At 35.5% G+C, this 13,765-nt stretch overlaps 1 protein-coding gene across 1 annotated transcript in view; it reads right to left on the bottom strand.

The window, feature by feature from the left end:
* The window catches only part of LOC120430668 (trissin receptor-like), a 429,039-nt gene that overhangs the window by 360,207 nt on the left and 55,067 nt on the right, over positions 1-13,765 (bottom strand). The window lies entirely within an intron of this gene.

Below are 13,765 nucleotides of genomic sequence, written 5' to 3' on the forward strand. Positions count from 1 at the left end.
GACCAGACCCATTCAAAATTTCTCTGTAGAGCGAATAAATTATTTATTTATTTTTTAATCAATTTTTTTTTTAAATCACCACGGGGGACAGAAAATTAATGGTCTTCATTTTATCAATTTTATTATTCGCACAATTAATTTTAAATCTTAAAATAAAGAAAACATATTTTATGCGATACTTCCCATTAATTTTCAAAAAATATTATTTCTTTAAAAAAATTGGCAACACTGCCAAATAAATTTTGACCAACTTGTGTCATAGCTCAAAACATGGCATATTTTGTTATGTAAAACTAATCAAAAAACGATATTTTTTTAAATGGTTATTTTGCGCAATCCAATTTTGTGTGTGATTAGTCGAATTAAATGGCAATTTGTTATAGTGAAACTATATTGCTGATGCCACCAAACCGATCAGGGAATTTCCAAAAAAATATCCAAAATTTGATCTAAAAAAGCATTCGAAAAAATTACCTTCAGTTATTTTAAAAATTACCTCTTTGTTGATAAAACTTATTTTATTAAACTTGGCCAATGCATTGTTTTGAAAATTGTCATTTTTCAGGGGTCAGCTTTGGCTGTTTTTAAAACTTACATACCTGTGTTTTAGAACAAAAAACAATTATTTAGTATTTTTTAAGTTCGCTGAATAGTATTTTTTTGCAGCTAATGGTTTAATTTTATTCCAAAAAATTATGTGAAAATTACTGAAACAAATTTTTTTTCAAATATTTAAAATCTGAATTTTTCTGGAGTCCAATAAACAACATTTTCAGCTTTTGCTTTTTGAGTGTTTTTGAAACCGCCTTGAGTCACAGGTATTAAAAAACACCCAATAAGCAAAAACTGAAGATTTGGTTTTTTGGACCTTTTTTTTAAAAAAAACTCCAGATTTGAGTATTTGTTTTCAGTTCATTTGTTCAGATTTTGTAAAAAAAAACATATTCTGGGAATGTTTGTAGGCTTTTTGATGTCAATTTTTTATATTTTATTGATGAATTTTACTCTAACGGTAAAAGGACAAATAAAGAAATATTCTAATTATTTTTTCAAATTACAAAAATTTTCCGTGTTCACCAAAGAAGTTATCCACTCCAGGCCTATTACTCGACCGGTAATGACATCGTTACTATGACTGTCCTTGGACATTCAGATGGAACAGCTCAACGGCGAGGCAAATATAGCCCTGACGATCTGACGAATGTCCTCGAAGAGATGAAGACGCCCTTGGACATCCTCTCGTTTGGTCACTGCCATGCCATCCCAACAGTACCCGTCAGGTCCCGAGAATAGAACGTTTCAAGAATCCGAATTGCATCGTTTGCTGGTCCTTTGCCCACGTGGTCACGTGCACCCTCTCGGGAACGTGGCTTGGACTTTCGGTGGGGTAACGTTGAGCTAGTTTTATTGCACCAAGAAGGATCTCTTGATGATGCTGTTAAAAGGTTGACAAGGTATCTTCTCCCGTTGACATGACTAATGTAGTTGACAGCTGAGTGACGTCAGACTGAGGAAATACGATTGTGACGAGAGTGTTGATTAAGTTTATTGATCTTTTCCTCTTTTACAATGCCACAATGAATCAAACCAGAATGCTTGCGGTTTTAATACTTCCTTTCAAAAATACGATTTATGAGCTTCCGCAAACCAACATAACCTCAAAATGCTTCCCCGGCTTGCTATTCGAACAGGCAGCATTCCTTACTGCTCGTAAAATCTTGCAACAGGAAATCGTTTATCATTCTGCTAATAGCTCTTATCTCATGTGCTGTCAATTGGGTCGCCAAACAAAGCACAAACAACAAATCGGTTGGAGTCAAATTTTGCAACCCACAATAATATGGAGTCAAACACATGAAATATTTCCGGCTGTCTTACTTTGTAGGGTAAAGAGCCCATTGTTGTCTTTTATTAAAAAACGAATTTATTAGAAATTCAAGTAAACAAATTTTACCCTACCATTAAGAAATCGAAAAATCAGATAAACAAAGTTAAACAGCCAAGAAAAGGAAAAACAACACCTCACAAAAAAACGATGATAAAACATGAACCATGCTGCTTTCCAGCAAGTCAAACAATCAATTTCAGCAAAACAAAAATGATAAAAAAAATCCACTCCCGGTTCTCGAAATAACCCACTATTTATGTTTACCCATCACAACAGGTTATTTTTCCAGCAGCAGCTAACCGCCACTTCAAGTGGGCTGGCGGCGTCTTTAAGGCCTGGGGGAAAATCGGCCGGAAAACCGCATGCCCGCGGGGAGGGAAAAGTGATCCAAAAAACCGTGGTTAGCGGATTTTTTACGATACCCGCGGTGAAATTGATTTTTTGCGCTTTCTTCTCTCGCTCGGTGGGGTCATAAAAAGAGTTCCCAGGAATATTGATTCACAGCAAGCTGTTTCCAGGTTGTTTCCGGAAGGGTTAAATGAAAGATTTTGTTTTTGTTTTAAGTATTCCGGAGATACCAACTCACAAGAAATCGGGAAAAGTTGCCCGACCCCCCTTCGATTTGCGTGAATCTTGATTCAAAGGGGTAATTTTGGTCCCTTATCACAAATCCGAGGTCCGTTTTTTTGATATCTCGTGAGTCGTGACGGAGGGGCAGTACGACCCTTGTATTTTTGAAAATGCGAAAAAAGACGTGTTTTTTTAATAATTTGCGATCTAAAAAGGTGATGAGATGGAAATTTGGTGTCAAAAGGACTTTTGTGTAAAATTGAACGTTCGATTTGATGGCGTACTCAAAATTCCAAAAAAACGTATTGCTCATCGAAAAAAATACTTTTTGAATCTGCAAGGGTTATTTTTCATTTAGAACAAAAATTTTCATTTTAAAATTATGTGTTTTTCTAATTTGCAGGGCAAATTTTTTGAGTGTATTATATTCTACAAAGTTGTAGAGCAGATAATTAATCAAAAAATATTTGCTTGAGACGTTAGCGATTTACGGAAAAAATTGGATAAAGTTGATTGTGTGATCATGGCCGGTTCCCGGGCAGACGGTAGTAACAAAATTCATGCCGTTAAAATACTGTTAAAATAACAAAAAGTGATGTGGAATATTCTTGCAAAATCCATTTCTGTTATCATAACAAAATTTGTTATTGGTATGATATTGGTTTAAAGCCAAACCAACTTGGAATAACAGTTTTTGTTATGAGAAAATAACTCCAACTGTTATTGGGATGATCGGATTGGTTGTTAAAATAACAAAAAATAATAACAGAGATTTGTTCAAAGAATAACTAAGTGTGTTATTTGTATGTTATTACAATAACAATCCAATAACAAAAAAAATCATAACGGCGAATAACAAAACTTGTTATAAATAACATAAAATGTTATTAGACTAGTATTTTCAAGTATCAAAAAATGTTATTCCCACGTTATTTCCGTCTGCTCGGGTTACCATGGACCATGGACCTTGGATTCGTGATCAGGGACAAAAATTACCCCTTAAGACAAAGTTTCGTTCAAGTCTCCATACAAACTTTGCAGCTGTCGAATCAAAAATTATATGAAAACCTTCGAGAATTTTCTCTTTTTTATTTGACTTTTTATTGCAAAACATATTTTTGACTTCGTTTAAACATTATTCTTTTTCATTTTTTAAATTAGCTTTTGAAGAGAAAATTGCCAACTTTTAAGCTGGAGTGCTTGATGGACTTTTTTTATTTCGGTCAAATAAATGATTTTTTGAAAATAGCGATTTTTGAAAAGTTTCAATAAAACACACGCAAACATTTTCAAAAAACATTTTTGGGAGTAAAAATAGATTACATTTTTTGAGTAAAATTTTTCGCAAAAAAATAACAAATAGTGTTTATCCTCGTCAGTTAAGAATCTTTGGTTACCTTCAAAAAATAAAAAAATTAGGAAAAGTACATATTTCTATTTAAATTCAAAGCCCACATTTTTTTAATACAATTTTCAATTATAAATGTCATTTGAAAAAAAAACGTCAGAATTAAAAAAAATAACAACTGACATTTGAAAAAGACGAAATAACATGTTTAAAGCAAATACTGATAAAATTCACAATTTTTATTTTTTTTTCCTTAAGAAAAGAGAACAACTTTAAAAGTTTAAATTTCGAAACTGAACGATTTTGTTTTCTATATATTTTCTTCAGAATGCCCAGATATTTAAATTAAGGTTAAAAATAGCTCAAGGAAATTTTTTAAAAGCTGATTAAAATAAAAATCTTTAACTTAACTGTTAGATGTGTTGTAGGATGTAATAAAAAAAAGTTGATGAAGTAACAACTTAAATTTCAGTAAATTTTAAAAACGATTTCTTTTTGACTAATTTGAAAGAAAAGAGTGCAAAAATATAAATAAATAAAAATTAAAATTGGTCAAAAACCCACTTTTGCCTTTGTCACTGATTTAAAAACATTGTTCCAATAAAATGACTTTTGTATTTTTTCAGGAGAGACCTTCAGTTCTGCCTTTTCAATGGAACTTTTTTGAACATTTATGGCTTTTTACACAAACATTTCAAATGAAAAATAAACTGGATGCAAACCATATTTTTTTTAACCTTAAAATTGAAAATAAAATCAATCAAATAATATGATCAATGCTTTTTTGAAATGTAAGTCATGATTTTAAAAGTTGAGAAAATTTCACACAAGTTTCACTTTTAACATTGAAAATTGTAAAAAACTCATTTTTGGTAATTTTAATTCTTCGCAAAGCCGTACACAGCAAAAAATGTAGTAATCCAGCTGCGTGTAAAAGGCCTGGGTGTAAAATAAATGTTGCATTATTTAATGCAATTCTATGTAATATTACACCCTGAAATATGTAGCCCTTCAGTATGGGAAACCTACTTGACCGAAATGTCAAGCGGATATATGTGTTTATTAGAGTGTAACAAAAATGACTTTTTGGCGGGCATTCAGGGGTTTGTTCCGGTGGGCATACTGAGCCCAAATCCCAAATATGAGCTCGATTGGACGTAACAGGAGCTGGCGCTCCGCCCTTCAATTTTAAATGGGATTTAACCCGTAAAAAAAGATTTTTTCAAAAATGTCAACATTTGAGGCATTTTGGCCACTGAAGCGTTTACCAAAAACATCACTGGCATGTAGGCCAGATCCTTGCGCATCTTTTGGTATATATAACATTGAAGTTTGGAGCACCCTGGAGCTCGGTACAGACCTTCAAAGTTTGAAATTTTTTCGAAAAATGTTAGTTGATTTACCAGAAATGTCAGAGTTGTTTGTGCTTTTTTATATTCTGGCAACTTGAACTAAATCTATCAAGACAAAAAGATCCCATTCGAATCGTATTTGTAATTTTTGCCTTTAACTCAAAAAAGTCTTCTTGGTTTCAAAAATAGTTGTCAGAATGATATCGTTTTTTTTTTTTGCTAAATTTGATAATCTTCAATATTTAGTTTTGTTTACAATCGAATCAATCGAACCCTTGATCAAGTAACTTTTAAAACATACAATTTCCAGTTGAATAATCGTTTAAATTTAGAAACTTTTTTATTCTATTGTGTTAAACAATCCAACTAAGTGCCATTTTGTGCAGCTCACAATGCTTCACTTTTGACCTTCACAGGTCCCCAAAATCGATTTCTGTTCAGAGATATTCAATAAAAACCGAAAAAACTCCGTGCACTTTTGTCATTTTTCATATGAAAGAAGTTTCAATCTTGTCGTGCTATCTTGACACACCCTGAAAATTGAGGTTAGTGCGACAACTAGCCAAAGAGATTTCAGGTCAGAACGCGTTTGATACACCTGCAAGCCTGACTACCGTAAACATTTGTAATTATAACTCGGGACTCCGGCAACAAAATTTAAGTAAACTTCGGGACATAGCACAGAATGGTCAACCCAACAAAAACGTGTTTGTTATTGTTTACATTGCGTGCTATATTTCTTTTGATTATGCAAGGTCAAACATTGAAACACGTTTTTCTAGGAACGTCAAAAAGCGAAGTGCGTTGATATTTAGAATTAAGATGGTGCTACCCAATAATCAACCTGATTAAAATTCAATTAAAATGCAAATCTTGCCTGGTCTCAAACTCCACCGATAATTATTTCGCTCTTAAATGCTTCGTTTTTGCACATCAAAGCCGGGCCATTTTCTGCTCTAAATTGTTTCGTAATAACGAGCAAAAGTTTCCACAAAACCTCAAATTGCTGGAGAGGACACCACCCTCTTCTTCTCCCCTCGGTTAATCAGCAGCAGTGGCCATTACGAGCCACCAATTGATTACCGTTCTTGGGAAAACTTTGTACACTTAATTTCCCGCAAGCTTCGCTGGAAAGTCTCTGCCTTCGTTGGCAGAAATCCGGAGAAGTGGAAGAAACTTTGCTCATTGCTTGACCGATCGGCACAGAGTTCTGTGGAAAAAATAAAAAGTTCATGACCATGTTTCAAGGGGGGGTGTGACACTGAGTAAAAGCACCGAGCTTAAGCAGGACGGATTGTTCTTTAAGCGTTTGTTCTTAATCTAGTTCGGAAGAGCTTTCCGATTTTTCTCAAAATGCATTAAAAACTTTAAAGAAACCAGTTCCGATGTGTATCGGATTTCCGATTCATCACAGTTTTCTCTGGTATTTGTGGGCGACATTCTTTTCCGAAAATGCTTTTGCTCACCACCAAAGAGCAGTTATTGGAAAACTTTCAAGTACCAGCTCTCCTCCACACCAAGTCGATGGGGGGTTTTTCCCGGGAATTGTTTGTGACACGATTGACTAAACTTCCAACCCAACCCAGCAACACAGGATGTTTTTTTTTTTTTTTTTTTTTTTTTTTATTTATTATAGAGATTTTACACCATTGTGCATTCGTCTCTTTAAGGTGGATAGTAGAAGAGGAAAGTTTACAAAGTTTTTGATCACTTGTCTGGCTATATTTCAATAATTGATACCATGCCTTTTTTCTAACGATTTCTGTCTTAGTTTCAAATATTTACGGGCAAATTTGGATCTTAAATTATCAAGTTCTTTGCTTTTTTCTTCGTCCTCTTCCTTCGAGGATTTAACCGTTAACTCATAACACTTATTGTAATAATATTTTGCTTGTATGGCATCTTCGTCTTCTTCATCTGTTGTTTCTTCTTCAGCAATCTCTCTTCGTTTTGTTCTTAAGTCGTAATCCGCGTCCAAATATGCTTGCAAGCGCTTCCGGGATTTGCGAGTGTGCTTAGAAAGCACGGTCTCGAATCCATCGTTAGATTCTTCGGCAATTTCACTTGTTTCCGTTGCATTTTGGTCTGGTTTACTGTTGTTGCTTTTTCTGCTGCTGCTGCTGCTGCTGCTGCTGCTGCTGCTTGGCTCAGGTTCAGTCGGTGGTTTACTGCTTTTTTGGTTCACCTTTTTGCTCGAATCCCCACATTTTTTGTTCTTTGCTTTGAGTTTGCAAAGTGATTTTTTGCCTATAATCGTCACTGCTGCAGCAGCGTTGTTTACAGTGATTGATTTCGGCGTTGGCTGTTTCAGCAACATCCGCAAGGTCCGAACTCCATTTGGGATCCCTGGGAAGAAGTTAATCCAGCGGTCGTTGGTGATGGTTAAAATTTCGCCGTATTTACTCATCACTTTGGCTACGTCATCATTGCTTATGCCTAGAGGTAGGTCAAGCACACGAACTTCCGTAGCGTTGTTGTCCAGGTAAATCGGGATTTTGCAACCCTGATATACCAGAGGTTTGTCGATGATGGACGAGGCCATTGCTGAGTCGGCGAACTGCAACACGGCTATTTTTCTTCTATTGCATAATTGCAATGCTCGCAAGTTTTCTTGGTTTACTTGAAGGTCTGCGAGAAATTTTTTTACAAGCTTTGGGCTTGGTTGGTTTTGGAGTTGACAAAAATCCAGAACCACACTGTTTTTGTCTACGGTGCACATTTTAAAAAAAGCGGCGACGCGCACACAAACTGCGGACTGGCGTTGAGAATGCGACTTGTAAGGTCGGCGGTTACTTTGCAACTGAAAACACAGGATGTGGGGTGTGATTGAGTGGGAAAGTTTTGTGCTCAAGTTCTTCTTGGTTTTATTTTTTTTTGCTTTCTGAAGATCCAACCAAACTGTAACCATTGTGGAAGCTGTAAACAATTTCTTGTGGTGTTTTATGCAGTTCAGGTTGATGAATTGAAGATATTTACTTATTGTCTAGACAGGAACACTAAAAATGGTGATGGACGGCAGTTAAATGCTTGACCTAGATTTTGCGTAAACAGGCAGGTGCAAAATGAGGTAAATAATTTGATCTTCTTTATGGATTTATCGAAATAAATATTTAAGCGAAATTTTCAACCTAAATTTTACTTACTTTTCATTAAAATAACGCATTTAAATTCTCCTAATAAACTTTGTCTAATTTTATATCAACTCATGAATGCTTTATTTAAATCTATTTCTTTTATATTGTTTTCTTACTGTCAAAAAAGCATGTTTTTTGCAGAAATTCATACAGTGGCAAACTGTTGTACTTCTGGAAAATTTATCTCAAACTTCCCTTCGGATGCAGAAGCTATTAAATTTAATTGCTTTATAAACAAGTACGGACTGCGCCACAACCGGAACTCTTCGGTGAAACGAGGTGCATCTGGAACCTTCTGAAGTTTATAAACTTGTGACTGCACAATTTAAAATTTATCACCTTTAAAAGTTGATAATAAGCGGGGAAACACAAATAATTGCTTAAAATCCTTTGTGATTTATTTTCGAATAATATATAAACTTTAAAGGTTAACGAAATGGCGAGTGTTTACACGAGAACATTCGTTAATTCAGTTTTCCACAGGTTTTTGCAAGCTGCAAGAACAATCATTAATTATCAACCTTGAACTGAGGCAAACGCGTCAAACTAATCAAATAATCATTTTAAAATTAAACAGACAGTTTAATGAAAATGGCTAGTTAGTAAAAGCCTTGGACAAATAAAAAAAGCAATTCAAATTTAAAAAAAATTACCGTCATCATTTCGACGCTGTCGTGCTATCTTGTCGCACCCGCCATTTCGACGTTCCGAGAAAAACGCGTTTTAATGTTTGTCCTTAAATAAACAAAAACTAGAGCACGCATTGTAAACAATAACAATCACGTTTTGTTTGGCTGATCATTATGTGCATTGTCCCGAAGTTTAATTACAAATGTTTACAGTAGTCTAACTTGTAAGTGCGTCAAATGCGTTCTGACCTGAAATCCCTTTAGCCATTTGTCGCACTTACATCAATTCTCAGGGAGTGACAAGATAGCACGACATGATTGAAACTTCTTTTATATGCAGAGTTACAACAACTCACGGAGTTTTTTCGGTTTTAATTGATAATTTTATTTTAATAAAATGTAGTTTTATTAGTAGTAAATAATACAGGTAGGTGGATTAATCACGTGATCTTCTACTAATCGTCATAATATTATTTGTAGGGATTGCGGTTGTTGTTTCTGCGTGATCTTCTCCTGGTATTGTTTTGTTTCGCCGATTTTGCTTCGTTATCATTTTCTGTTTTGACGTCGTCGTCGTCCTCTGGAACGATATCCATAAGTTTGGATTGGCATTGATCTGCTGGTTTTATTTGGTGTTTTTCGATCGAGGTTGTTGGCTTGATTATAGTTATTGCTGCTGTTTCTTTTGTTGCTGTTGCTGTTTCTATTGCTGTTGCTGATGGTAGTATTGGTGGTTGTTGTGCTGGTGATGGTGTTGTTGTAGTTGGTGTAATCGTTGTATTTTTTATTTCGGCACACTTCTTCCCGTGATGAAGTGGTTTTGCACAATGGCAGCAGGTTTTAACTTGCTGGTTGTACATTACGTAGCCTCATTCCTCCTCTACCTGAATAAAGGAAGGAATGGGCTTCTCCAAAACCATCCGGACAATTCTAACTCCATTCGGAATTCCGACGAAATATTCCCACCAGACTTCTCTCCGAATGGACCTGACTTCCCCGTAGGTCTCGAGATAGGTGGCGATTAAATCGTTTGGCATGTGCGGCGGCAAATCGTGGACGCGAACTTGAATCGCGTTGTCCTCTTCAAAAATAGGAATATGAAAGGTTTACCCCCTTGCATCCTACCTTGTGCTCGAGGTTGTGTTGGTCAACTAGGTCCGAAGCTCCCTCTGGCGATCCTAGCTCGACGATGACGTATTTTCGCGTGTTGTTTAGTTGTACGTTTTTTAATCGTTTTAGGTCCAGTTTGAGTTCCTTGGTGATGAACTTCGAAACGGATTCGATGTCCGGTCTCATCGGCATGACGTTAAAGTCACTCACGACGGCGTTCCGGCGATATTTCGGAATGGCGAACGATTTTTAACACGGCACCGGCAGGGGAAGGAAAGAACAAAGGAAATCCGTAGTTGCTAGTGTTTACGTCCGACAGCAGCAAGAGCGAGCTGTCGTCTGAATATCTCAGGATTGAAATCGGATTTTGGGGATCTATAAAGGTCAAAAGGTGAGGCATTGTCAGCTGCACAAAATGGCGTTCTTAACTCAATTTGGCCCAAAATGCACGTGCGACAAGTTAGCACGACGGCGACGATTTAATTCCGCACAAATCCGTATTATACGAAAAAATCCGAACAAAAATCCGGTCCGAGATGGTTGAAAATCCGTACGATTAGGAAAAACCGTACAGTTGGTAGCCATTACGAAGAATTCAGCAACCTTATTTGGAACTTTCAATTACCAGTTCAACTTAAATTGAAAATCAGAAGTATTGAAATTAATACCATTCATATGCGTTCAAAAAGTTAAAACTGGTAGAAAAAATGATTTTTTGGAGCTTATGAAGGTTAAGAGTTATCGCCATTTGAGTATTTTAAAACGGTGTATTGTGAAAAAAAAGTTCTTCCAAAAAATACGATGATTTGTGAGCGTTTCAAATAGAGAACATTAATGTAATGAAAAATTGATTTCCACCAAGAAATAATGTTTGGAAAAAATGTGTTTGGTTTGAAAAAAAAAAAACAAATCTCACAAAAAAAAGTTTACAATGCTAATTTGCCTGTGAATTTGCGTTTGAAAAATATTTAACAGTTTTTATGATAAAGTGCATATTATTCAGGTCATTTATCATTTAAGTAGGGTTATTTTTTATTTTTGAAATAGTTTCCGTTTCTTTGCATTTCTGAAAACACTATTTTCTTCAAATCGCTGATAAAAATTTCTATAATTTTCGTTATTGGACTTTTATAATCGGACAATTATTTGCTGAGATACTACAGCCTTGCAAGGAATAAAATATATTAAAATTTGTTTTTGTTCTTAGTGTCATCCAATTAGATTGTGTTCAAAACAAAAAAAAAATCTGATTTTTTCGTTTTTTTTTCAATTTCAAAGTCTAGCATAATATTTGAAAAGGTCGAAAAACACAAATTTAAAGACTTTTCAAAAATAAGTCAGATTTTAAAATATGAACAAAAAAATCGGGAAGATCGGAACATTTTGCACATGTTTCGTTTGAAACACTGAAACTGTGATTTATCGACATATCGTTTTTTTTAACATACGGTCTCATTTAGTCACATTTGGAAAACCTAATTTTATTAATTTTTATTCTTTTCATGTACAGTTAAAAGATTTTCTAGCTTTGGTACGAGCCCTTTTGTGTGTTGGTATTTTGGTTCATCGTACCATCGTACCGAACAAAGCAGGCGTAAAGAAAACCCGAGGTACAAGTGAACCGCGTGTGCCGCACGGTGCAGGAAAGATAGTCATTCAACTTCTACAAAAGTGACAGAGTCAGAGATAGCTATTTTTACAACCGCACCACTACACACTCTATCGCGAGTACCTTAGGTAGAAAGCCATTGGCGTCGCCAGCATTGAAAACATTGAAAACGATATAAACGAAGAAAAGCTTAGAAAGCTCTTATTGGAATCCAATGAACCCTGTTAAATAAACTTACGAAATCGCGAAAAAATAAAGTCTACTTTTAGGCGATTTAAGGAGCACACGGGAAACAAATTGATTGTAGCAGGATGAATGTCCTATGTCACAAAAGTTTTTGCATAAACATTGAAAACTTGTGCAAAAATGGACAGGGCAAAAGAAACCGAAAAGCTACGATATCTTACATGTTGTAGGAAACATCGGTAAACAAGCTACTACAAAACGAGTATAAGTCGAGCCACAAAATATATGCGCCAGCATTCTCGCGCCAGTATTCGAAGCTCAACTTGACAACTTGTCGACTTGGCGACGAAGCGTCGAAAATCGATGCAGTGTGATTTTTTGACGATTTTTCCGATGGAAATTCATGCTAAATCGTAATATTTACGAAGATGAAAATGACGTCCAGCCATAAAGTAAAACCTATACCTTTCTTTAGTAAGAAAGGCAAAAAGTAAATCGCTCTAAAAATTGATCCGGATTGCCGATAGATGTCAAATTTGTTTCAGATGCTCACTCATGGTCTGTACTATGAATGTAGGAAGAAATTTCGGATAAAATCGGAAATGAAAAGTGTTGGCGAAGGTCACCAGGTGGGCTTTTACCTTTTTTTTGGGGATTTTTTTTTCTTTTGGTAGGTTAATCAAACGGCTCTAACTCCAGAACCAGATTATGGATCTGGATGAAAATTTGGGAGGTTGTAGAGCTCGAAAAATGCAATTTTTGAGATAAATAAAAGATATGAAAATGAAAAATTTTGACCATATTTTCATTTGAAAACTGTGTATTTTGTTGAAAAGTCTGGCCGCATTTGAAAACAGATGTATATTTCGAAATTCGGTCTCAAAATGACCCTTGTTCAGCACACCGGCTTTCAAATGCACTTGGAACAATCAAAATCGAAAATAGGGGAGCCGAGGACTACGCGACACAAAATTTGGCAAAAATTTTACCACACACGGACATCACTCGAACTCCACGGAATTTATTTTCTCAAAATTCGAGGGTTGGAGATAGACGAGGTCTGTCAAGGTGAATCGATAGAGCGTCGAAAATCGATGCAGTGTGATTTTTTGACGATTTTTCCGATGGAAATTCATGCTGAATCGTTATATTTACGAAGATGAAAATGACGTCCAGCCATAAAGTAAAGGTAAAGTAGTAAGAAAGGCAAAAGGTGTATATCATTTATATCAGAAAAAAGGTTTAATTGTACCTCTAATAATGTGTAAATTTACATCTAGTAGACGCTAGGAAAAAAAATCTGTAATCCCAAAAATATCAAACCGGCGATAGTTATATCTAGCTTACTAAGTCCGCGCCCCAACCCGCACGGCCAACTCTCTGCTGTGTTAATTTTATTTTTACGAAACTCAAAAAATGTAAACTTTACCTACTGTATCTCTAAATTTTATGTAGGTATCAGTGAAAAATTATATATTTGAAAGCACTATCATCATCATTCTTCGTTGTTCTCCTTGCAAGATTCAGTCTTTAAGTAACGCAAAGCCCTACAAGATGATATAAAAGTTCATCATAAAATATGGAACGAGGAGAATTTAATTTTCGTTATGAGTGTAAATTAAGAGCTTTCCTGCTTCTTCTTGTCTCCTAACACCTCCTTACCAAATGTTCCCGTGGGGGCCTGGAGCAATGGGAACACTCGTGAGCAGGAAGAAGAGAAATTTAATCAAAGCTCAAGCATCCTTCACCTCGGAAAAAGGTTGGCCCGAGTTGGGTGAGCTGACTGACGTCTGCTTTGATTAGGACTTAATAAGGATTGTTATGATTTTATTGGATGCTTAAGGACAAACTCTGCAGTGAGTGTGTCATTGAAAATAAAAGTCACAGCTTTATTATGATGGTGTCCCACGTGACACCTTCGCATGTGGTCCACACGGCC

The sequence above is a fragment of the Culex pipiens genome, chromosome 2 (assembly GCF_016801865.2).
Source record: "Culex pipiens pallens isolate TS chromosome 2, TS_CPP_V2, whole genome shotgun sequence".
NCBI classification, from domain to species: domain Eukaryota; kingdom Metazoa; phylum Arthropoda; class Insecta; order Diptera; family Culicidae; genus Culex; species Culex pipiens.